At 35.5% G+C, this 25,872-nt stretch overlaps 1 protein-coding gene across 12 annotated transcripts in view; it reads left to right on the forward strand.

Annotated features, from left to right (window-relative positions):
* Positions 1 to 25,872, forward strand: part of Dlg2 (discs large MAGUK scaffold protein 2) — a 1,899,378-nt gene that overhangs the window by 1,002,408 nt on the left and 871,098 nt on the right. The window lies entirely within an intron of this gene.

Here is a 25,872-nt window from a genome sequence, read left to right on the forward strand (position 1 = left end):
TACAACAATAGAGAAAATATCGTGCTGACATCCCAGAACCTACTGCTCCATCTATCAGAGAAAAGCTATAGGCTGGTACCTTCTTCACCTAAAATAAAGATGTTTTGGCTAGATTGATTCAATTGAGATCTGTTGAGCCCCTTCAGTTAACTTCTAACCTTAGCTTCTTCACTCTTTAAATTACTTTGCAACGCTCACCCAATATTTACTCTGTACTATCATCAGCTCTTCAACAATGTCAGGGCAATGTGAATCTCACAGTTTTTTTTCAAATCAATTTCTAATTATTTTTTAATTACTGCTTATATAAGACTGACAAGTTAATCATGTTTTCCCTTTCTAGCCATTTATTTTTGTTTACTTTAAAACAGAATTTTTTCAAAAATTCAGAATGTCTGTCTATGTCTTCACATAATACTTTTGCACTTAGTTTAGTCAGGAGGCATACATGTACAAAAGACAGAGCTGATAATTTAAAAAAGAACTTGATTTGCATTGCAGGGCCTTAACTATTTGTGTATAACATTGGCCAGTGAACATACACTTTACGCTTTCCATTTCAAGTTTTAAATGGTGATAATATATGCTTTGAACTATTATTTAAAGGAGATAGTACATGCCTACTACATAATCTAATTTGGAAGAAGGTACATTCAACAGCTAAAGGTTATCACTCTGAAACTTTGGGGCTTAAATGTTCACATTGCTTTAATGTTGCTAATGTTCACATTCTTCATAACAAAGTAGTAGTAATTTGAGCATGGTTATGAGCTTGCAGAATTAGAACTGAATGGCATTCCCTGGAGTTATTCTATCAGTTATTTGCATTCAGGACAAGTTGATTACAACATAGTGCAAAGGCTGCTTCTTTAAAAAATTGCCAAGGGATTTGATTTGATTTGCCAAGTGAAACCAGGAAAATCATGGTACTTGATTTGAATTATGAAGTCTAGAGCTGGACTGCTTGCTTCCCAGTGCAAACATAAACACCAGAGGTGGCGGACAAGTTACACAAACTGTGTTCCTGAACAGGTAAATTATGATGTTATGGGTTTTAAATCGTATTCATATGCATATTTAATACATGACTATCTCAAGGGCATTTATTAGTGCGTGACATACTAGTGTTCAAAGGAGTTTAATTCATGGGTGCATTTATCAACTAAATATAGTGACAATTTTCCTTATATAAATAATTCAGGATACTCACCTAAGAGAATGGGGTTGAGATATTACCCATCTATGTGACAGCTGTGCTAATGATGTATTCTATACGTCTTAAGACTTCAGTTTCAGACTGCTGTCTCTAGAACACCTTTCCAAGTACTGCTTACCCTTTCTTCTTTTACTTGTGTACAATGGATGCTAATGTGTCCCAGATGGTAAAGCTAACAGTCACAAAAATAGTGCTGATCTGGTTGTGTTCGTGGATCACAATGAACAGGCTCTCCATAAAAGACATCCAGCCAATGTAGAGTTACTTGAAAGATAAAATGGTTTAATTAAGCACATAGCACTGTAAAATAAAATATTGTATCTGAAGATCAAAACATTAAAAAAGAAGTATAATTATTAAACATGTTAACAGCGTCATCATTTTCTATAAGTCAGAACAGTGAATGAAATCAGCACTCTCTTGTTTCTTCAAAACATTACAAAGATTCAGCATATTAAAATGGTCAGTGCTGGTATAAGAACTAGACAGCAATTACAAAAAAATTAGCTAACATGAGTCTTGGAGACAAGTATTCATATTTGGTTTCTAGTGTATGAATAACACTATGGACAAAAACAAATTATCAGAGGAAAGTGTTTATCTCACTTATGTCTCCCAGGCCAAAATCTATCACTGAGGGAATCCAGGGCAGGAAGTGAAGCAGAGAGCATGGAAGAATGCTGTTTACCATCTTGTTTCCCTGGCTTATGCTCAGCCAGCTTTCTTTTGCTTCCTAAGTCCACCTGCCAGGCTGTGCCACTACCCTCAGTAGTGGCTGGGACCATTCATAGTAACATTCAGTAATTAACACAATTATCCACTGCCATGACCACAGGCCAATCTGATCTGGGAAATCCATGAGAAATACAAATCCAAGAAGTTACCAATAGTTTTATTCAAAACACAAAAGTCACAAAGAGGAAAGTTGCAGAAAAATCAAGTTGAAGTCATCTCTCATAAATATGAAGTCACGAACAGAGCACATTGTAATGTCTACTATGGCTCAAAGCACAACTCCATCTATTCCTGGCATAAACTCAGATGGCTCAGTTTCTCTTCATTTTATTTTCCTACCTTATGAAAAGAGATAATAGTTGTTACATCAAAAGTTATTATGAGGATAAAATAGTGGATAATTATATGGATAATTTATATAGTATTTAGTCATTATATATTGTTAATGATTTTTATCAGTCACTATATGTATGACACAATTATTAGTAGGTTTATGCAAAAATAAAATCGTAAAATAGCCATAATGATCCCTCATAAATTTATGTGCAAAAACTTCAAAAAAATACTAGAAAATCAAATTCAATGCACATTTGAAAGATTATTAACAATGACAAAAATTATATTAATCCCAGGAATATAAGGATTATTCAGAAGCCATTACATCAGTAAGTATAATATAACATATCCACAGAATATTATACACATTGTCATTTAATAGTGTAATAAAGAGCACTTGAAGAAATTTAAATCTTTTCATGTTGAAATATCTGAACAAACTCGGCATAAGAGTATACATTCTCACAGTAATATCAGGTTAGATAGACTCACACATAACATTGTAGCCAACAGAGAAAAATTGAAAATTTTGCATCCAAGACCTACAACAAAAGCAAGTATGCTCATTATCACCACTTACATTCAGTGTAGCAGTGGAAATCCTGATCACAATGATTAGTCAAGAGTCTCTAAATTTGAAAAGAAGATACAAAAAGGTTTTCCTTTGTAGCTGATTGATCTTTTTTTAAAAAAGATTGTTTATTTATTATATAAACAGTCTTCTGCCTGCTTGTAAACCTGCACACGAGAAGAAGAAACCAGATCTCATGTGGTTGCTGGGAATTGAACTCAGGACCTTTGGAAGAGCAGCCAGTGTTCTTAACCACTGAGCCATCTCTCCAGCCCCAAATGACAGATTATACAGAAACACCCATAATAAGATTCCAGAAAAAAATGTTAAAAATTAATTCAGTAGAGTTGCAGCATGTCAACTCACAGAAAGCAGTGGTATTTCTGTATAGTGTCAACAAATTATGTGAAGAAGAAATGGAGAAAGCAATCTCATTTACAATAGCAACTAGAAAATGAGAAACCTTAGAATCCATTTAACCAAGAGAGTGAATGATGTACACTGAAAGCAAATGACTGGTGAAAGAAATTTAAGAAACTACAAATAGATGGAGAAAAATAATAAGCTCAGGAATCAGAAGACTGCATGTTGTTACAGCTTTCTCTTTTCTATTTTACATTATCAGTAGTGTTCATTTTCATATGGATGATGAGGTCAAAGGACAACCTTCCAGGAGTCCATTTTCTCCTTCACCATTGTAGAGGCTGAGATTCTCTTATTTCAGCTCTAGACTAGCATGCCCTTGAGATTCCAGGTATTCTATCGCCTTCATAATCCATCTCATTTTGCTGTAGGTGTACTGGAATTACAGATGCTTGCCACAACATCTGGGTTTTTCCATAGGTTTTGGTGATTGAATTTACGAACTCAGGCTTTTGTGCCTCATGCTTTTAATCTTTGAACCATCATTTAGGCCTTATCAGTGTATTCTGAGTTACTTAATAAAATGTCTATCAATATACAAAAGCTGTTTTGAACAGAAAAGGAATAATACAAACCTAATATTTGTGTACTATACAGAAGACCCTGAAGCCAAACCATCTTGAATAAAGACAACAATCCTGATGGAATCATACTATGAGACCCCAAAATACACTGCGCTTCTCTTGTAACCAAAACAATATAATACTGGCATAAACCACACACATACAGACCAATGCAACATAATAGACAAACTAAAAATAAATTCACACATTTATAGCTGGCACATTTTTTTCCAAAGGTGCCAAGAACATTCTCTTCAATAAATGTTATTAGGAACATTAAATAGGCACATGCAAAAGAATGAAATTAGACTCCCATCTGAATCCATAAAAACCAACTCCCATGGACTTAACGATGTAAATGTATCTCTCCAAACCTAGTACCTCTCACAGAACTACTAGAAGAAAAACAGAGGAAAATATTTATGACACTGGTCTAAGTAGTGGTGTTTTGGAGTCAGAGAGCAAAGGCAAGAGCAGAAAAGTAGAATTTATATAAAGTTGAAAAACTGTGCTGAAAAGTGAATGGGAGAAGAGATGACTTACAGAATGCAAGAAATAATGTCTTCAAACTATGTCTGATAAAAGGTTGACAGGTCAGTATTAAAACTTTTAAGAAACTTGGGCTGGAGAGATAGCTCAGCCGTTAAAGGCTAGGCTCACAACCAAAAAGATAAAACTGTTAAGAAATTCAACTGATTATCAAGAAAATTATTACTTTAAAAATAGACAAACTTTAGTAAATATTTCTCAAACGAGTATATGGCAAGTGATCAACAGATACTTGAAAAACCTTGATGTGAGTAATATTCAATATAGTATTTAAAGTCGTTTCAAGAGCAATAAGACAGCCGAAGGAGCACAGGGGCTATAGACAGGAAAGGAAGAAATCCAAGCACCATTACTTGCAGATGATATGATTTTATACGTAAAAGTCCCTAAAGATTTCACCAAAAATGTCTATGACTGCAACACTTTCAGTAAAGTTGGTGGATATAAAATTGACACACAAAAATCTTATCCTTTACATATTCCAAAGTACAGATTGAGAAGAGAAGCAGGGACATACTACATTTCACATTAGCTTCAGAATAGAGCATGTGCACACGCGCGCGCGCGCACACACACACACGTATATTACTGAGCCTGGAAAAAAAGGAAAAGTCTGTCATTGTCAATAAAATGCATGAACCTAGAAGTCATCATGGTACAGAAAATAATCTGAAGACAGAAAATAACAGACACTTCATGAGTTCATTCATATGAAATATGAAATATTTCCCTGATAGAAATGGATGCCAAATTGTGCATACCATAATCTGAGGTGACTGAGAGAGATCAAAGCTTGGAGATACTGGCTAATGAATACAGAATTCATAATCTTATAGAAAAAATAATTTTAGAACATACTATATGACACAGTAATTGTAGTTAATTACAATATATAGTATTGCCCACTAATGCTAAGATGGTGAATGTTGCCTTCACTGCAATAACCATGCATGGTGATGCATGTATGCTTTAACTACATTTCTTTACTTTACAATGTTTATGCACTTTACCTTCTACTGCCCCACATAATAAGTAGATATAATTTAACATGTCAAATTAAAACATTAAATTTGACAAGTCTGTACCAAACTTTTGGTTTTCAGAAAGGCTTTCTAATAGTCATTGTAATTATATGCATATAATATTTTATAATGGAGATAGAAAGAAGAAGAAGGAAGAGAAAGGAGGAGGAAGATTGTACACTATGTAAGAATTTAAATAATTAAAAGCCTCAAATATAGGGCTAGAGAAATATATCAGTGGTTAAGAATGTGTTCTTGTTTGGTCCCCAATACCCACATTGGATTTTTCCCAGTTGCCGGTAATTGATGCACCAGGAGATCCAACAACTTCTGCTGGGCCCCACAGAAACTGAGCTCATGAGAACAAACATACACATAGATATACACATATATACATAATTTTAAATTTTTCTCAGATATGACAAATGAATCATGCGTAATATAAAAAAATAAGTCTTACAAGTCAATATAAAAATAAGAATATGCTGGAAAAGTTCCCAAGAAATGAAATAAGATCAATTGCATTTTGAAAAGTATAAAAAACAATATTTGAAACAATGTAAATGAAAATATTAATGGGTATTTATTTTAAGCCATCAATGGAAAGAAATAGAAAAATTAAAAGAAACTCAGGTGGACAAGGCTAGAGGCACATAATCACATCAAAATATCATCAGTGCCTTTCCAAGTTGGCCCAGATAGAAGACTTCTACAAAGACTGGAGGAGAGAAAAAGGTTAATTCTACCATCAAAGTTGTGGTGATCCAAGAATTAGACCATCCATGGGACACATCAAGAAGTGTGCAACTGAAAATCTTTATGGAGGTGATGGGAACTCCTGAAGTATTCAGTTATAACAGGCTCAATAAAGTCATCTGGGCCAAAGGAATAGGGAATGTTCCATATTGTATCCATGTACTTTTGTCCAGAAAACTTAATAAGGTGAGAACTCACCAAACAAGCTCTGCATATTAGTAACTTACATGCTTGTTGCCAAATTCAAAAATCTATAGTCAAAGTGGATGAGAATTGACCTGCTAAATATCAAATAAAGCCTCATAGCTGTCCAAAAAGAAGAATTTAATTCAGTGATTTTGTAGGTAGTTTGGTAATCTTAATACTGTAAAAAGGGTTTTATACTATTTTATTATTTTGTTTTTTTTTTTAATTTCCAAGTAATATATTTTGATCTTATTCTTTCCCCTCCTCATCTCCACCTCAACCAACTTTATATTCTTTCCCTCTCTCAAACAAAAAAAGAAAGAAAAAAATCAAACAAAACCTAAAAAGATAGAAAACACCAAACCATAACACCAGCAACAGAGCACACAAGAAAACATGGAGTTTCTTTTGTGCTGGCCAACTGGTCCTGAGCATGGGTTGATCTACCCTGTATCACTCCTTTGGAGAAAACCCATTTTCCTTCTCCCAGTAGCTATAAGTTCCAAATAGCTTCCTGGTTAAGGGTGGGAGCTTGTACCCACTTCCCCTTCTCTCTGCTGGGATTTTGTCTGGCTTGAATGTGTGTAGGATTTGTGTATACCCTACAGTATCTGAAAGACTCTGTTTCCTTGGAGTCATCTACCACCTCTGGCTCTTATAAGCTTTCTCTCTCCTTATATGCAGAGATCCCTGAGCCTCAAGGTAAGGGGTTTGATAAAGACATTCTGTTTGAGTCTGAATGTACAAGATATATCATTCTCTAGACTTAGTGGTAGCTACTATCTATTGCAAGAGGAATCATCTCTGATGATGGCTGAGCAGTGCACTGGTCTTGGGTGTAGCACTATGGCATTAGGCATTTTACTATGTTTCCCCTCCGGAGCCTATGACCTATGAAGCCTCAGGTTATTGGCCTCATTGATAGATGTAGGCTTTATCTCATTGAGAAGGCCTAAAAACTAACCCAAAAGCGACTAGGTATGCAAGATCTGTGCACTTATTGCACCAGTATGTCTTGCACAGAATTGAGTATCAGGGTCCATAGCTGAGTTAGACTGATAATTACTCTTTCTTCTAGCAATATATTTAGTACTTTCCATGACTATGAATGCTAAACATGAAGGTTTAAGCTTCTAGTTTGGTAACTGTTTGGTTTATCCATGTTCAATGACGTAAGTGGTATCTTCAGGAACAGGGTCTTAGCGTCAGGTAGCGGAGGGTAACCAATTGGATTGGTTCTATAGTAACTCTGAGGCCAACAACTCAACAAATGTAGCCAATTCATGGTCCTGAAGATTTTACCTGGTAGCATAGGATGTTTACTTGGAGTACTGTCTTCTCCATTACATATTAACCTATTTAAATTTTTTTTCACATATGTATATATGTTAGGAACGTTCTAGAACAATAAGTTTCTATATGACTTTTAAAATGGCCCTTAATTTAGTTATTCTCTCCCCATTTACTCAGCTTTGCCCTAACTTCCCACTGTGCTTCCCCATTTAATTAGGAAGACTAATTTAGAATATGAATATTTATTTTGTATTCTTATTTTGTCACAATGCTACTTAGAGCAGGTGCCACACTATGAGAAAGAATATCATGAATTTGTAGACTGTTGAACTGTAATCTGCTTTTTCACAAAAAGGAAAACATTATGATAATTCTAATCAGTCAATACTACACCTTCAGTGTGTATTTCTAAATCTACATCATATATACACTTACAAAGTAATAAAATATATCAGTTTTATATCATGTAGAAAAATACAACATTTAAAATTTTTGTTGTATATTTTAAGATACTTTGTAATAATTAACAACTTCTAATAACCAGAGGAAAATGAGATGATTGATCTTTTTTACCTGTATGTGTGAAAGATGATCCCTCTTATGAATTGTAACATCTTACATCTGTGGAATTTGTTGTATTTAGTAAATTCTGCATGAACTTAATTATAAATTTAACCTTTAGATGATTAATACTAGACTGTCTCCTTTGTTTGAAAAACCTGGAAGTGCAGAATGAAACAGAGGTTATGGAATTGTTCTTGAGAACAGCTGGGAACATCATTCAGAGTTGTGCTTTGTTTAATGCTCAGTGCTCTTTCACAGAGAACCAAAAGAAATATGAGCCTCAGCATATGTTCTTTTTTGCATGAAAGCTTGCTAAAATCCCCAGTGTGTTTCAAGTGATAGGCAATAGCATTTTATTGTCTCTGTTATACAGTTTGTCATTTGATTATATTCAGGTTAGCACTTTATAATACATAGTTTTATACTTTCCTCCTCTTGTGAGCTCTCAAGCCATTGTATATTTTCACCCAATTTTACTATACTGTATTTTATTCATCAATTTTCCTATTCAGTTGTGGATATTTTCCTTGCAATGTGCTATATTTTCTCTTCTGCCAGACTATACACTCCACAAGGTTTGGAGCTATGCTTTATTTATTTCTAGACTTCCTTCCTACACCTATGCCTAAAATCTGTGCACATGGAGGTAATGTTTTGTTAATTCACTGGATTCACAGAGTCTATTATAATCTTTTCAGGTCATATATTTCCTCAACAAAAATGGAAGGCTCAGGAGTGTGAGGTGACAGGTGTCACATACATTCTGTTCCCTATACCTGTTTATAAGCCTAGAATTACTGCCTATTGAATTGGGTTTTCTTCTTTGTAAAGCAAGTTTGGGTGTCATTGTATGAACATTTTGATTATGGGCACACAATTTGGTTAACTTTCAAAGCAAAGCTTTATGTTGTGGTGATGACTTGGCCATAAGTTTTTCAAACTAAATTTCAATAACTAGTCAAAGTCACATCACTTCCCTTTCCAAATATTGATGAGCAGATGTTCCTTCTAATGAATAAGAAAAGTAAAAGTCTCCAGGAAAAGCCTCTGTTCTGACACTGTGGATGGGCTTCAGGGTGAGAGTGTTCACCTGGCATGGTGTGAGGTCCTGGGTGCTAAGCCCAGCACTGCCACAATCATGTGAATAAAGCCAAGATGTTTGATTTCTAATGCAAGTAGAGAAAGAGGAGAGAGATGAGGGTTGGCTTCTTATACGTGGAATGCTGAGAAGTAAGGACAGAAAAGCCAGAAGAACAATTTCCCATTACTGAACAATGAAGGTTGTGACATAGTGACTGAATGGACATTTTGGAAAGAGAAGTCTATGCCATGGGTATAGCGAAGCATGAGACTTGAGCAAGAAGTTCAAAGTATAAGGACCAAAGCAGGTACTGGTTGGCTATCCATATAACAGGTATAAAGTTAGCGCTGTGCTTAGCAAAGTGGGGATTAGCTTTCAAACTTTTAGTATATATTAAACTAATAATGCTATTCATGATTACTTGATAGCTATATGAACCTCTTAGAACATTACTACAAAAGGCACCACAACTTAATGTTTGTGATTGGAAAATAGTGATTTCTATAGCATGTAGCTGGCCTAAATCTACCTGGATGTGATGCATTTCTTTTGACAAAAGTTCTTGTATCTGAGAGGTAACTATTAAGGCTTCTAAATAAACTTACTAAGAATTTGGAATATTGGAGAGATGGCTTAGCAGTTAGCACAGACTGCTCTTTCAAAGGATCAGGGTTCAATTCCTATTACCCACATGACAGCTCACAACTGTCTGTAACTCCAACCTAGGGGATCTGATATGCTCACTTCTGACCTCTGAGGGTGCCAAGCACATATGAAGTCTACACACACACATACAGGCAAACCAACTATATACATTAAAAAGAAAAAAAAATCTTCTATGTAGCTTTTGGGAATGAGCTGAGGGAATTTGAGTTGTCCTACCCAACTGCCTGGAGATTTGGTGTTGCATTGGTCACCCAGGTTTTCATGAGCTACTGTGTTGGGACAAAAGTCCTTTGCTCAGAACCTAGTGTTCCACATTCCTTTGGCAATAGTTCTGTTCGCTCTCATAGACATTAGGTCTTACAGACAACCTCACCATGAGCCAAGTTGCCTTAATGGATGTGCTGGAAAGAGCTCAATGTTGCAGAGACAAAACTGTAATTTGAACTGTGCCGAAAGGAAACAAATTGATCATTTGTGCCTGTCTGTGCCTGAATCTGCAGCAGCTCTTTCTCATCAGAGAAGCCTTCCTATGTGATGTAGTTGGAATTCCAAATGGTGCCACATGTGGAGTCTGAATTTAGATCTACCGTTAGGCCTTCTAGTATATTCTCACATGCATTTATAGCCTTTTAAATGCTCAGTAAAAATGTGATGAAACTTTAATATGTGTTGATGAATACATGATCCTTGACTATGTTTTTTATTTTCTTTTCAAATTAAAAAACCTACTGGTTTCCTTGCATCCAGTAAAGAAAGACAGTGTGCAAAATCCTCTGCATTTTTTAGAGTAGTTTGCCTGCCAAAGGTTGCTGAGATGGATAGACCAGGGAATGGCCTTTGAGAACTTTGTTTCCCTAAGCAAGCAGCACAGAGCAGAAGAGAAAAATCAATCTCTGAGATCAAAATTAAGTACTACGGTTAGGTGTGTTTCTGCAGGAAAACTAAAGAAAATAGAAAAGTAGAATTGATTGGGTTTCCTTAAATTCTTTATTGATGTCCTTGTGATGCAGAGCAGACAAGAGACATAAACCCAAAATACACTGTTAATACTTGCACTGTCGCTAAATGTAACATGGTGGCAGAAGTGGACAAGTGTGAAATTTCATTAGGAAAAAATTGCTGAAGGTGAGAGCTAAAAGAACAAAGTTAGGTAGAGAGAGGGGTTAAAAAAGGAAACAGAATGATTTTTTTTTCCTAATTTGTCCCAGTTTTACCTTCCTTCATGATATTTTACTTATATAAACTAGTTTGTTCTTAAAATCTTCCCACTGAAACAAAAAATGCAAATTTCAGATGCCAATATTCTTTTATGATATAATAGCTTTATTAAAGTAAGATTGGTACACATAATAACTTGCTTATAAGTAGTGCAACACCTGTATTCCTGTCACCACAGTAAAGATAATGACTATGTCTATCTTCCTTTAATGTCTCCTTGTACTCTCTTATAAGCTTTCTTTTCCCTTAACCTATGCATCAATGACAGTCAACCACTCATGGTTTTGTTTGAATTTTTATGACTACAATCATCCAGTTTGTGCTCTTTAAATTTTCTGATTGATATCATTCAACTTCAATATCTTTGAGAAGAAATACATACTGTTGTTTATTCTTTTTCTCACTTAATAGTATTTCATTCTACAAATACACTTTGGTTATTCATCTATTGCAGAGAATTGGGTTTTTATAATTTGGCACTACTACAAATAAACCATTCATAAAATGTCTGTGCAGTCTTTTTGGAGGAATATAGTCTTTCATTTATCTTAAGCAAATGCCAAGAATAGTATGCTATATGTTTGACTACTAGGGAAACAGTGGACCATTCTAGAATGCTTCCACTGCTTCATGTTGCCAAAGGCTCCATTCCGTTCTGTACCTATAGCTTCTTTCTCTTACAGACTGGAAACTTTCTTGAATCCAGTTCCTATGCAATCATATTTATTTTCTCTCAGTGGGCAACCATCCCCTCCATGACAGTGCAAATTTTATGACTATCTCTCATCCCCTGTCTTTGTGATTTACCATGGTCTCTGAACTTTCAGCACTGCAGTTCATACTGCACGTTAATAAAGCATTTATTTAGGTGGTTTTTTTTTTTAATGGGACGTTGTTTGTGGGTTACTGGATAGAGGCACCTTAACTTGTTTTTCAGGAATTCTGTTTTCGGTGGGATTACCTTGGGTAGTGCTGCCTTTGTATGACTTTGTTAATTGGGAGTAGAATCTTTCTTGGGTTCTTTCCATATTCTATAATAAATGAATTTTACAAAGACTGTACTTTACAAAGAATATTACAAGAAAACAATACAATGTGACAGCAGGATTCCAATCCAGGCACAGCTAGCACGTTTACAGGGGGCTGTGCACCTGCCTTACAAGAAAAGAGTGTATCATTTGATGGCATCTTCTCTTTTTTATGGAGAGCTGGAATCCTAAATCAGGGCATGTCTTGCATTCAGTCTGAGTCACTGTTAGTCAATGGCTTGTAGTAAGTTAACTTCTATTCCTGTGTAGAATGGTGTCAAAATTCTAAAAATTATATGAATATTGAATAAGATAAGCATTAAGTATTTGACTCAATAAATTGATGTTAATTTTAATAAGCACTTTAACCACATGATACTTAGTACTGCAGATACAAACATTTAGTATCTATATGTAGAAGGATTCCAGAGGATATTTTGAGCACTACCTGTCCTTAAATATATCAATCTCATAATATGCTTTCCTTATTTCAGCCTTCTCCCCAGCTTAAATAATGTGAAATTTTGCCATTGCCAGTCCAATTGTATAGGCGTCCATCTTTTCTATTATTTAACACAGTGCTCTCTCAGAATTCATAATCTAATAAATATGAAAAGTATTATTAAATACATAATTATAGGCATCAAGTTGTTCGTGGATTTTGTCTTTGAGCTATCTATTTATTATAGCCTGAAATGAAGATATTGAACTCAATTTCTCTTCCAGTATCTTCTTTAAACATATATACCTACCTGCTGACTCAGTCTCTGCTCAGATGCCTAAAATATATCTGTAGGACACCATACCCAGAAACGAACTTCCTCTTTCTTCCAAAAATCTTACTCTATCTTCTGTTTTCTCTGCATCCATTGGGGAGATTAACCTTTGTGCCTCTCAGGTTAAACAGTTTGGAATCATCTGTGCTGTGATTCTCTCTATGACATTCAGCACAGAAACACATCTGTTGCATCCATTTTTAAAATATAGATGGAACCTAACCACTGATTTTAAATTTCTGAATATATTAGTTTTGTTCACGTTGCTGTTTCCTTTGAACTTTGAAAGCAATACTTGTTAACTGCTTTGCTGCTTTGAGCCTTGACTACCTACCGTCATAATTTTCAATGAATGAGTAGCAATAAAAAAAAAACCACCATCAAAATCACATTTGGTCTCTGAAATTGCTTCCCATCCCATTCATAGCAAAAGCCAGTGATGTTTTACTTCCCCTTCAGGAACAGTCATATGGGAGGGGAATAAGGGGAAAATGGGAGGGAGGGAAGAATGGGAGGATACAAGGGATGGGATAACCATTGAGATGTAACAAGAATAAATTAATTTTAAAAATCTGAAAAAAATAAAAAAACAAAATATTGAATTGGCAATATTTTGTTTTTAGATATTTGTATTAATTCTTTGGAAATCCCATTCATTGCATTTTGATCATCTTCATCACCCATCCCCTTCCAGATCCACCCCTCTTCTATACCCACCTAACATTGTGTTCTTATCCATTTTCTTTTAAAGCTCATTGAGTGAAATTTCTGTTGCCTATAAACTCTTGAGTAAGTGGTTATTTTCTGGAGCATATTATACCTACCAGATGCCATGCCTCAGTTAAAACTGATTCTCCATCTCCCAGTAGTCATCAATTACCAATAGCTCCTCAAATGCATTTGGAACTTTATGCCCTTCTTTCCTACTCCATGCAGGGAGTTTCTCAGGCTTGAGCTTTGACAGTCTTGTGCATTCTGTCACAGCTAGTATGAGCTCATATGTACAATTGTCCCATTATATCTGGAAAACACTTATTCCATCACAGTCACCCCCTGCCCCTCACTCTTACAGTCTTTCTGCATTGGGGGGAAATGGGAAGGATACAGATGTCCCACTTAAGGTTGAGCACTCTGCAGTCACTTATTTGCTGCATCTTGAGTCTCTGTGTTAATTGCCATCTTCTGCAAATACAAGTTTCTCTCATGAGATCTGAGATACGCACTAATCTGTGGACGTAATGGATAGTCATTAGGAATCAGTTTAATATGTCTCACTAATGGTGTAATAGTAGATTCTCCTCTTGGGACTATGACTTCTCTGGCCAGAGTTTGTTTGCCCCAATAACTGTGCCAGGTAAGAGTTCCATCTTGTAGAGAAAGAAGGCTTTAAATCCACACAGGAAGTGCTTTGTTATTCCTATGACATGACAGTCATGCCACTATTTCCAAATGGGCATACATTGTCAGGTCATTCTTGTAGCTTGCCATGTCCACAGTTGGATAATATTCATCATTTGTATTAATGTATTAAAAATAACCATATATAATACCATTGTGACCTTAGCATGTATCATGCATTCCAAAACTATGAATAAATTCTAATATTGCAACTTGAGTCTTTTAGAATGGGAGCTTTTCTATAAATGACATTTCAGTATATGTAATTATGTATCTTACTGTCTTATTTCCACACTAAAATGAAAATGTGTGTCATGGCTCCTTTCATTTATCATTGGAATGGGGAAAATCTCAGGGTACCGGGTAAGTATCCTGGAGCAATTTGAAGTATACATATTATAATTTGCAACGACACATCCACATTTCAAAAACAACTAGAAAAAGAATACCATAAATACCTAGTTACAAGAACGTTAACAGCAAGTAGCCAAGAAGAGACTTGATACCCTATGAGAATATATAGGGGGACGTAATCCCCCTCAAGAACAGTCATAGGGGAGGGGAATAATGGGAAAATGGGGGGGGGGAGGAATGGGAGGATACAAGGGATGGGATAAACATTGAGATGTAACAAGAATAAATTAATAAAAAAAAAAAAAGAAAAAAAAAAGAACGTTAACACAAGAAATTTAAAAGACTCTTTTTAGAAACTATTGTTCATGGATAATACTAATCAGATATAAGAAAAAGATCAAGTATCTAAATTTTATGAATGAAAGTCATAAATATTATCTTCACAATAACTTTAATGATTGATGAGACAATTGATGGGAAAAAAATCTACAATGAAAGAAGACACTGTGAGTAAATTCCTTTTTTACTTACAAGTTTCTTTAAGTCTCCTGAGTTCAGTTCTTCCCTGACTTTGAATCCTAGTTTTCAGTATAAAAAAAATCACATGAGATATTATAGATTTGGTATCTCAGTGATCCCTTCTTTCACTGATGTGCTAAATAATTCTCATTAAGGAATTAACCATCTAACAGACTCTTCATTAGGAATGAAGAATACAATGGCAGGAAACAGGTTGGTCTCTACATTCCTGAAATGATCCACAAAGAAAATATATACACTAAATGATTGTTTTGAACACAGTAAATGTGAAAAACAATGTTCTGTTTCAATGAGTCAGTAATTGAAACCCATCAAGAAGATCAAGACAGAGCATTTCCTTTGCTTTTGACTTTATTTCTACCACTGTCATCTTAAAAAGGCCCTCATCATCTCTGTCACCTCTTCTCCTCAGCCTCTAACTCTGCCCTGTCCCTCACAGTTGAACACTTACTAGTATGAATAATTACAGAATACAGCCTCTCTGACTAAATTTCTACTAGCGCTCAAAAATGTCTCATGTTCCAATCTTTTTACCTTTTCCTCATAACTTGGATAAGCTACTTTATTTCTGTAGAATTTAGTTTCCTCCATCTGGAGAAGTAAGATATTATCAGACTCAAGAGTTTCTTGTGAGGACCAAATGAGATGAGAGTATTTTCTAACATGTGATATACTTCCGATAATATAAGGTGAACATTTCTCATAAGTCAGCAAAATGAAGAGATACTTAAACTTCCCTGTTTATAGCTACACAACAGCAGAGTGATGGAGCTGTGAAGATGTCCATCAGTGTAAGAATGGATAAAGAAAATGTGGTACATACACACAATGTAATTTTATCCAGCTGTAAAAAAAAATGAAATCATGACTTTTGAAGGAAAAATGGCTGGGGTGAGAAGATCATTCTGTGAAGCGAAATAAGCCAGTCTCAGAAATACAATTCATTCATAACCTGCACTTAAATTTTATCTATATTTTATTTAGATTTGTAGGGCATGAAGGAAGGAGGAAGAGCTCTAGGGTAATGCTAAATAAAACCATGACACTTAATATTTCAAGACCCTTAATATATATTTAAGGAAAGATGTTTTCATTTCATGTGAGAACATATAATGAGCTCCTCAACTCTGCTTCTCGTCATCCTTCATAGACATAACACTAAAAAAATGGTTATACATTTCTTACAAACTTTGTAAATTCTTTAAGCTCAAGAGGGTGCGATTAATATCCAGCATATTTTCAGCAACACTGTCTACAGTTGACATTTGCGCTGATGATTTCAACAGCTGCTGTTTCTGTTTTATGTAGGTGGAAGGATGGAAAATTAAATGAATTGTATGTTTTTGTTAGTGGGTTTATCTTTTGTAAGAAAATAAAATTTATTTATTTATTTATTCATTAATAGATTGTGTTTGTTTCTCTGTTTTCTTATTATTTCTCTGTTTATCTGTATATCTCAGTTTCTATAGAGGATAAGAAATTACGATACAAAAATGAGACAGTTTGTAGGACACATATAAAAAAGTGCTGATACTCTTACAAATTATATTTTTCAAAGCCCTTTGAAGCTATCCAGTAACCATCTCTTGTGACTGTTAAGATTATTCTGAGGTAAAACTATGGGTAAAGGATAAGAAAGAGGGCTGTGTCTGTGTCTGTAGCATGCCTTATTTTCTTATTGCAGGACTATCATCTAATTGTAGTGTTACAATCATTCATTTGTTCACTCATCCATGATGCTCCTGTTCTATTATTACAAAACTGTATAAAGAGTCCCTACTATGTGCAAAGAGCTATGCAGACTTCCTAGGTGTAAAAATCAAATATTATATGGTGGCAGATAAATTTAAATGATTACTTATTGTATAATGGTGGCTTTGGGTTTCCTATAATCTATGGCATGAAATAGCTCATATTACAATAAATTTTATAATCCTGTTCCCACGCATGCTTTTTAAACATTAAAGCTTCCTGTATAGGCTAAGGTCATAATGGTTTTGGAGCTGTATTAGAGGTGTGCTACTGTGCCTTATTTGTGCTCACATTTAGTGAATACCCTAACTGTAAGCTCTTGAGTTAACTGTGGCATTACTGGAGTTTATGGGGTCAATAAAGGGCCCTAGGACAGCAATGAGGGCTTCTGATGCCCTCGCAAGACCAGGTACCTGATGCTAGTTCAGCTAAAAGACGGACAGAGGATTCTGAATAAAACTTGAGAAAACAGAGAGATTCTCTTCAGTGAAAGTCATTCTAAAAAGCTCTATTCACCAGCCCCAGAATACATCAAGGAGGTCAAGAATCTATTATGTATTTAAAGAGAAATGAAAAAAATTATTTGTGCAGAGAATGGATTCGAGGTGGAAAGTCAACATGAAACCCCTTGTGGACTACTAAAATTTCCACTAGTCTACTAGTAACTGCCAGACAGGTGTATAGAGTTCTCCCAGTGCAGCAGCTACACAATTGAGCATCTTTCAGAAGGACCAGCCTAAAGCAGAGCTCAGAATGAGTATGAAGGCATGTGGGAATAACCTCAAAGGAGGGAAGGACAGGAACAGACACCAAAACAAACAGGAAACAAAAGGACAATTAAACGTGGTTTAAATTAAAATCTATTAAAGGCCAGAATTTAAAAAATTATAATTTAAAAGTAGATTTAAAAAAGAAGTATAGTATCTAAAATAAATACATATACTAATACTAATTCATGAATAATAATCACTGTTACTAGACATTGTGGTGTGCCATACAATTCCAGTGATCACAAAACAGAGTTGGAAGGTTTACAAATGAAAGACCAACCTCAACTATACAGCAAGTTCAAAATCACCCTGGGTTACACAGTGTGACCAGCCAAACTCCAACTAAAACAAAAACTCAAAGACAAAAATCAACCCCCAAATCTCACTTTTTAAAAGGGTCAATTAATGCAAGGTAAAAAGAAAAGTGAAAAATAGAAACTAAATTCTGACAATATATGCAAGTAGTAATACGGGATGCGATCTAGGAGGGAAAACAATGAGAGTTATATGAAGCCATTGTATACAATGGAAGAATATGTGCTTTAAATACAGTGAATAACAAAATGAGGGAAAAGATATTTTAAAAGAGCAGCAACAAAGACATTTTAAAAATTGGTCAGGAGCTGGCTGAATGGCTCAGGTGGGTATGACACTTGCTGTGCAAGACTGAAGCCCTATAGACCGAAGCTCTGACCCCTAGTTCCCAAGGAAATGCAGAGAAAACAGGGTGGTGAGTCTGTCTTCTCTATAACTAGGAGTGAGATGGAGACAGGGGCTTCTCTGCAGCGAACTTGGTACCTAGACTAGCCTAATCAGCTAGAACTTGCTACCTAGACTAGCCTAATCAGCTAGAACTTGCTACCTAGACTAGCCTAATCAGCTAGCTCCAGCTCAAGTGAGGTACCCTGCCTCGATACACACGGTGAAGAATGACTAGGAAAACCACCCTTTGACAAACACTGTCCTCCTTATGCTTACACACTTGCACACACTTACTCCACACACACACATAAGAATGCACATACATGCATGCACACCATGCACACCCGTAGATCTACAAAAAAAAATTTTTTTTTTGATTAAAAAGCAATCAAGAATACAAAGAAGCTATTTAGCAAAGGAGAAATGTTACATGAATTAGAAGATACTTCTTTCATTCATTTTTTAATTTATTATAATTTATTCAAATTACATCCTGATTTTCCCTCCAATATGTGACCACAGCCTATAAAGTATCATCCAGGTAGCTTTTATCCCCTTCCTCTGTGTGCCACCGAAGCTCCACACCGAGGGAAAACGATAAAATCTCAGGCACTAATGTGGAGAATGGGCTTTCCGTTGCTTAGATCTTAACAGGGAGTCTAGGTTTACTGCATGCATTGTCCTTGGTTATTGCAACAGTTTGTGCAGCCATCCCTGGGCCCAGAACCATTGGCCTTGATGGTCTTGTGGGGCTTCTGAACCCTCTGAGTTCTTCCATTCCCCCCATTGTTCCATACCACTTTCACCCAGAGTCCAGCAGGCAGTCCCAGCATCTATCCAGATCCCCCACAGGTTGAAGATTCTCAGAGGACATCTATATTGGTCTAATATCCACTTTTAAGTGAATATATACCATTTGTGTCTTTCTAGATCTGGGTTACCTCACTCAGGATGATCATTTCTAGTTCCATGCATTTACCTGCAAATTTCAAGATTTCCTTATTTTTAACAGCTGAGCAGTATTCCATTGTGTGAATGTACCACAGTCTCTCTATCCATTTTTTGGTTGAGGGACATCTATCTTGTTTCCAGATTCTGGCTATTATGAGTAAGGCAATTATGAACATAACTGAGCATATGTCCTTGTATAGTGGAGCATCTTTCTTGTATATGCCCAGGAGTATTATAGCTGTGTCTTAAGGCATCACTATTCCCAATTTTCTAAGAAAGCTCCATATTGATTTCCAAAGTGTTTGTACAAGTTTGCACTCCCACCAGCAATGGAGGAGTGTTCTCCTCTCTCCAAATTCTCACCAACACGTGCTGTCACTTGAGTTTTTGATGGAATTTCAGAGTTGTTTTGGTTTGCATTCCCTGATGTCTAAGAAAGTTGAGCATTTCTTTAAGTTTTTCTCAGCAATTTGATATTCCTCTGTCGAGAATTCTGTTTAGTTCTATACTCCCTTTTTAAATTGGGCTATTTAGTTGGGTGGAGTTTAATTTCTTGAGCTCTGTATATATTTTGTATATTAGATCTTTGTCAGATATAGAGTTGGTGAAGATCTTTTCCCAGTCGGTAGGCTGTCATTTTGTTCTGTTGACAGTGTCCTTTGCCTTACAGAAGCTTTTAAGTTTCGTAAGATCCCATTTACTAACTGTTGATCTTAGAGCCTGAGCTGTTGGTGTTCTGTTGAGGAAGATGTCTCCTGTGCCAGTGAGTTCAAGGCTCTTCCCCACTTTTTCTTCTAACAGATTTTGTGTGTCTGGTTTTTATGTTGAGATCTTTAATCCACTTGGACTTTAGTTTTGTGTAGGGTGATCAATAAGGTTCTATTTGCATTTTTCTATATGCAGACGTCCAGGTAGACCAGCACCATTTGCTGAAGATGCTATCTTTTTTCCATTGTATGGTTTTGGCTTCTTGTTAAAAAATCAAGTGTCCATAGGTGTGTGGGTTTATTTATGGGTCTTTGATTCCATTCCATTGATCAGCCGTCTTATTTCTATGCCAGAACCATGCTGTTTTAATTACTGTTGCTCTATAGTACAGCTTAAGATCCGGGATGAAGATTGCTCCAGAAGATCTTTTATTGTACAGGATCGTTTCAGCTATTCTGGGTTTTTGGGTTTTTCATGTGAAGTTTAGGATTGATCTTTCAAGGTCTGTAAAGAATTTTCTTGAAACACAGTCATTAGATTGGTACCTTTACATCATGAAAATTAATGTCATAAGACCTTGTGGCATAGTATATTCAGAAAGCTCAGAAAAAATGATGATCAGTTTGAAAATCACTACCCATACTATTCTTCAAGTATAAAGTGAAAATAGGCATTTTTAGAAAAATAGTAAAAGACTAAGTAGTATGATTATCACAGATATTTGATGTTGAAAATCTATTAAATATCTATATGTATAAGAAAATTTAATCCAGATACAAGGACAAAAATGGTAAAATTAAGGAAAAATCAACAGCTTGTAGGAATTACCGTGAGAAAAGTTTGAGAGTAAAAATGCCCTGCAAGAGACATTGAGAGCATAAATGACTGGTTTGATAGTGGATGGAACTATGGTGTCTAGGTGGAGTAAAATCTCTTACGGCAATAACATGGGAGGTTGGGCTACAATAGAAGTGCTCAGTTGCACATTGAATATGCTATTGAGCTCAACATATGTAGTATTTACTATGAAATGTAGATAATGAGATTTTGGCACAAATAAAAACAGAACAATATAAAAGGACCCAGAACCTAATTATATACACACATATCATCTAGACATATGACTTTTGGCCTGTGGCATGATAGCGAGGACAAGGAACACGATTCTTAAATGCCAAATTAATTGATTAATTAATTAATTAGTTAATTAATTGATCTGGCTGTTCATATGGAAGAAAGTTAAATTCTTATATTTTGCTAAACTAAAAGAAAAAACACGAGCACACGTTTTAAAAGCACAAGTTTAAATTATCTAAAAAAATGAAAAAATATATTTTCAAATTTGGAAGGGGAAACATTCTTAAAATACAAAAAAAATGTACAAACATAAAGAAAAATATTAATGGATTTCTGTACATTGAAATATGTATGAAAGCTCTGAATGATAAAACATGAAGTAAATTAAGGGGTGAGTTAGAGGATGAGGACAAATATATTAAAAGGCTGATATACACAGAAGATTAATGCCCAGAATATTAAATAACCAACAAGAATGTAGCTCTGTTTTAAAGTGAAAAGACTGTGAGCAGAAGGAAGTTGAAATGGCCAATAGATACTTAGATGTTCTAAGTCCCATGCAGACTATATATCAAGGTCTAAGGGCATATCTCAGTGGTTGAACCCCCACTACACATCCATCCTTACAGAGCACATAATAGCAGAGCTACAAACAGATAGCATGTTATGAATCATGCCCTGTTATAATGTCATCTAGAATATGTGACTCATAAAATAATAATAAAAAAAGAGCACTTGGTAGTAAGCCAGAATAAAAGGTGAACATAGTCTGTAATCACCACCTATATTTTGAAGTATCTAGAAAAATCCTATGTGCTTAAAGAGATGGTGTATGAAAGTTGATAGAGGGTAGTCTTAGATGAAGTAGCATACAGTTGGATGAGAAGACTGGTTCATTTTTGAGATCAGTATTTTGTAAAAAATAATTTGAAAATTTGCTGCAAAATATAAAAATGCTGTAAGTCTAGAAAATAGTTTCATTGAAATAGTTATATATTAGTATTATATGTAATAGTACAATATATACTAGTATGCCATTATAAACTATTTAAGAGTAAAGATGGGGGCTGGAGAGATGGCTCAGTGGTTAAGAGTGCCGCCTGCTCTTCCAAAGGTCCTGAGTTCAATTCCCAGCAACCACATGGTGGCTCACAACCCTCTGTAATGTGATCTGATGCGTACATGCAGGCAGAACACTGTATACATAATAATAAATAAATAAATCTTTTTTTTTAAAAAGAGTAAAGATGCATGAAAGAGTAAACCATCACAGAAATAGCTCTGATGATTATGAGAGCAGAAAAATAAATTTTAGCCCACTTATAGTGAAGCCAAGGGAACTATTATCTGCAATAAGCCAAAAGTTTTTTCACACTTGGCCATAACTGATTGTATCTGTGGGATAGACATGTTTCTATGACAAGGTGAATTGATTCACTTTGACATTGGGACACATGTAAGTTTTAACTGATTATCCATTCATCAGTTCTGTTTACCACAGGACCAAACATGAAGGAGTGATATTTTTAAAGTTTTCAAATTTTACATCAATATTAATTACTGTGTTTTAATTGCTAACTTTTCTTACTAGGAATATATAATATAGAAACTGAAAAACACCTATTTTGTCTTGGGGTCTACAAGTCACACATACGTATCTGACATAACATCATTTGGCATTGAAATTTATTTCTTCATATGTTAATGTCCCTGACTGCATAGAACTTCATGAGAGGAACAATTGCATTTTATTCCTTTAGCAGTCCCTAGCATTTGGCATGTACTATATACTCAATACATTTTTATGGCACTGAATCAGTCACCTATGTTATCACCCAAGTGATAATGTGCATTGATACTCATAACCTTTGTATTATTTATCTCATAATAAAAATATGTAGATCAAAACATGATTGTCTGTGCAGAGGAAACTTACACTAAGATCTTGGTATTTCTGTTGAAGGCAAATATATACATCATGTTTTACTTCCAAATTATGTCATTTATGCTTCATAATTGCTGCTTACTAGTTGGAAAAGTCACATGCTAGCCATGAACTATCATGCATTCTTATGAAAAGAGCATAAAACCAGTACACACACACATACACACACACACACAGGATAAAAATGCATTTTAGTTGAACTTTCTTAAGTTCAACAGAAAATCTAGATTGATACTGGTTTCTAAGCATTAGTTTCTTAATCTGCTTTTAAAATGATTGTTCAATGTCTAAGTAGCATTTTTTTTTAGTGTAACTAATATGCCAGACAGAAAACAGTAGTTGTGTAAAACCCAATGGTTTGATTTAAACATTTCATTGACCTTGAGTGTTCAGAGTAATCGTACGGGTGTGTGGGTGTGTATGTGTGTTTTGGTATGAGCCCAAAACTGATTAAAATAATTTTAATGTGGCATCTCAAAGTCAGCTGCACAGTAGGCTTCTCCTATGTGATAGATATTAAAGATGAAATTGTGAAGAAAGGGTCTATTCAGGTGGTGATTATATGCAGAGGGAAAGTATCTGAACTATCTGTCTTCTTAATGCAACAGGGCTGCAACTTATTTGTCTCAATCAGCAGAGCAATGGTTAGAGACAATTAGGATTAACTGTAGGCAGCTGCCATCCTGTTCCAATGAGCTACCTTTGCTCCTGGAAACCCAGGGAAGACTGTTATATAAATGTGGAAGTGAATGTATTCAGCTGACATTACATCCATATTGAAATTGAATATTTACAGTATTCTACCAACTCTTCCAGTATTTCCTAATTTCTAAATTTTCCCTGGTTTGACATAGACACATGTTACACATAAATTTATATTATCTACATTTTGATGAACATTTATATAACACAAGTATGTACCCTGACAGCTAATGCCTTACTCTATTTGCATTTTGTATCCCCAATTGTCTCTTTACCGAACAGTAATTACTGTTAGTTTTTCAGATGAATCTTTGTTGGTAATCTGAATTTATTTTCTGAAGTATCCCATCCTGGAAACATGAATACAACCCTCCAATCAAATGTGTGGAGAAAGTTATCTGAGGCAGCATAAAAGCAAAATAAATCAATAAAATGACCAAATACTAAAGGTTTTCTCTGCTCCTGTTTCCATGATTTCAGAGAAGGCAAATTTATAGAAAATGCAAAAGTGATTGTACAGTCTGTTAGTCCTCTCAGAGTAAGTGAGCATTCTTTGTATTGCTTTATGGCATCTATCAATGGCTTGAAATTTAGTAGCTTCTCAAACTCTCCATTATCCGATTCCATCTTAAAATATTACAGAAGAAATTTTTTACTCCGTACCTTAGGGTGAATATTCTCCTTCTGGCCTTTAATATCCTGTGTTTCCTCTTCTTACTAAATGCTATTTTAACTACTGCATGGCTTGGACAAACTTGTATGCAGAAACCATGAATGCCTTTTGCATCACAGTAACTAACACTGGGTAAGCTGCGGGCTTGTGGACAAGCTCTTTGAAACCCAAGCAGGCGCTATCATGCGTTTATTTCTGCAGTACTTTTCCTCCAAGGAGTACAGGGTGTAATGTGGAGAACGGTACACAGGGGTTGCCTAAGAGTGTGAAAAGGAAATGAAAAGAAAATAGTGCTTGTAGGAAGTGAGAGCACAGAGCAAAAGAAATAGCTCTTGGCAAAACCAAACCCTGGGTGGCAGCTAGGCATGCCAAAGAAGGTGGAAGGAACCAGGCTACCCTGTAGGGCCCATAGTTGGCTGTATAGAATACTTAATCACCTCACCACAGCCATCGAGAATGACATTAAACTCTCTATAAAAACCCACAATTAGATTCATAGCACAGAACATGGCCATAAGAGCCATCTACCCAGTTCTCTTAATTTATAGGTTAGGCCAATAGAAGACAGGGAGAACAAGAGTTAGAAGCAAAAATCAAAGGGCAGAAACCAGATCGTGCATTTATAGTTTTCAATAACTGTGCATCGTGTGTTCTAGGAACACAGTCCCCTGAGCTGCTAATGACAAACCTGACAGCCTTGTCCCACCTCCAGTTGCCTCCAAGGTGCCCAACACTTAACAATATACTTTCTCTGTTGAGTGCAGTTTCCAGCCCTTTTGAGAGGCAGACCTCAGCCACCTCACACAGACCTACTGCTGACAGGGGCTTTGTTGAGAAAAGAGAATTCTCTTCCAGGTGTCTGCAGTTATGCTGACTGTCTTTGATTCGTATGTGCTTATGGTGCCCCTCTGCCAGGTCAGCTAGAAAAGCCTGGCTAGATGGAAAGAAGTTTGTCTATCTAAGTGTTATCCTTTAGTACAGTGGGCAAAGGCCTTAAGCATTGTCTTTCATTGAAGAAAATACCTGTGCCTTAAAATTGACTTTTTACCCTAAAAGCACCTGGCATGCTAGTATAAACCCTAATAAGAGAATTGAAATTGGAAACCCCTTCTGATAGAATCAAAAATGAAATTTCTTCAAAGAATGATCGTTTAAGAGCTGTCATTAATTTGCCTATCCCCAGGTCCTATCACAATGGCAATTGTCTCTTTAAAAGAGACAATACCACTGCAAGAAAAACTGGGACAAGGTAGCTTTAAGTTTCTTTCCATAGTCCAGGTTCCCATACTGGAAAAAAAAAAAATCTAAAAGCACTGA

Source organism: Acomys russatus, chromosome 7, assembly GCF_903995435.1.
Source record: "Acomys russatus chromosome 7, mAcoRus1.1, whole genome shotgun sequence".
In the NCBI taxonomy this organism is placed as follows: Eukaryota; Metazoa; Chordata; class Mammalia; order Rodentia; family Muridae; genus Acomys; species Acomys russatus.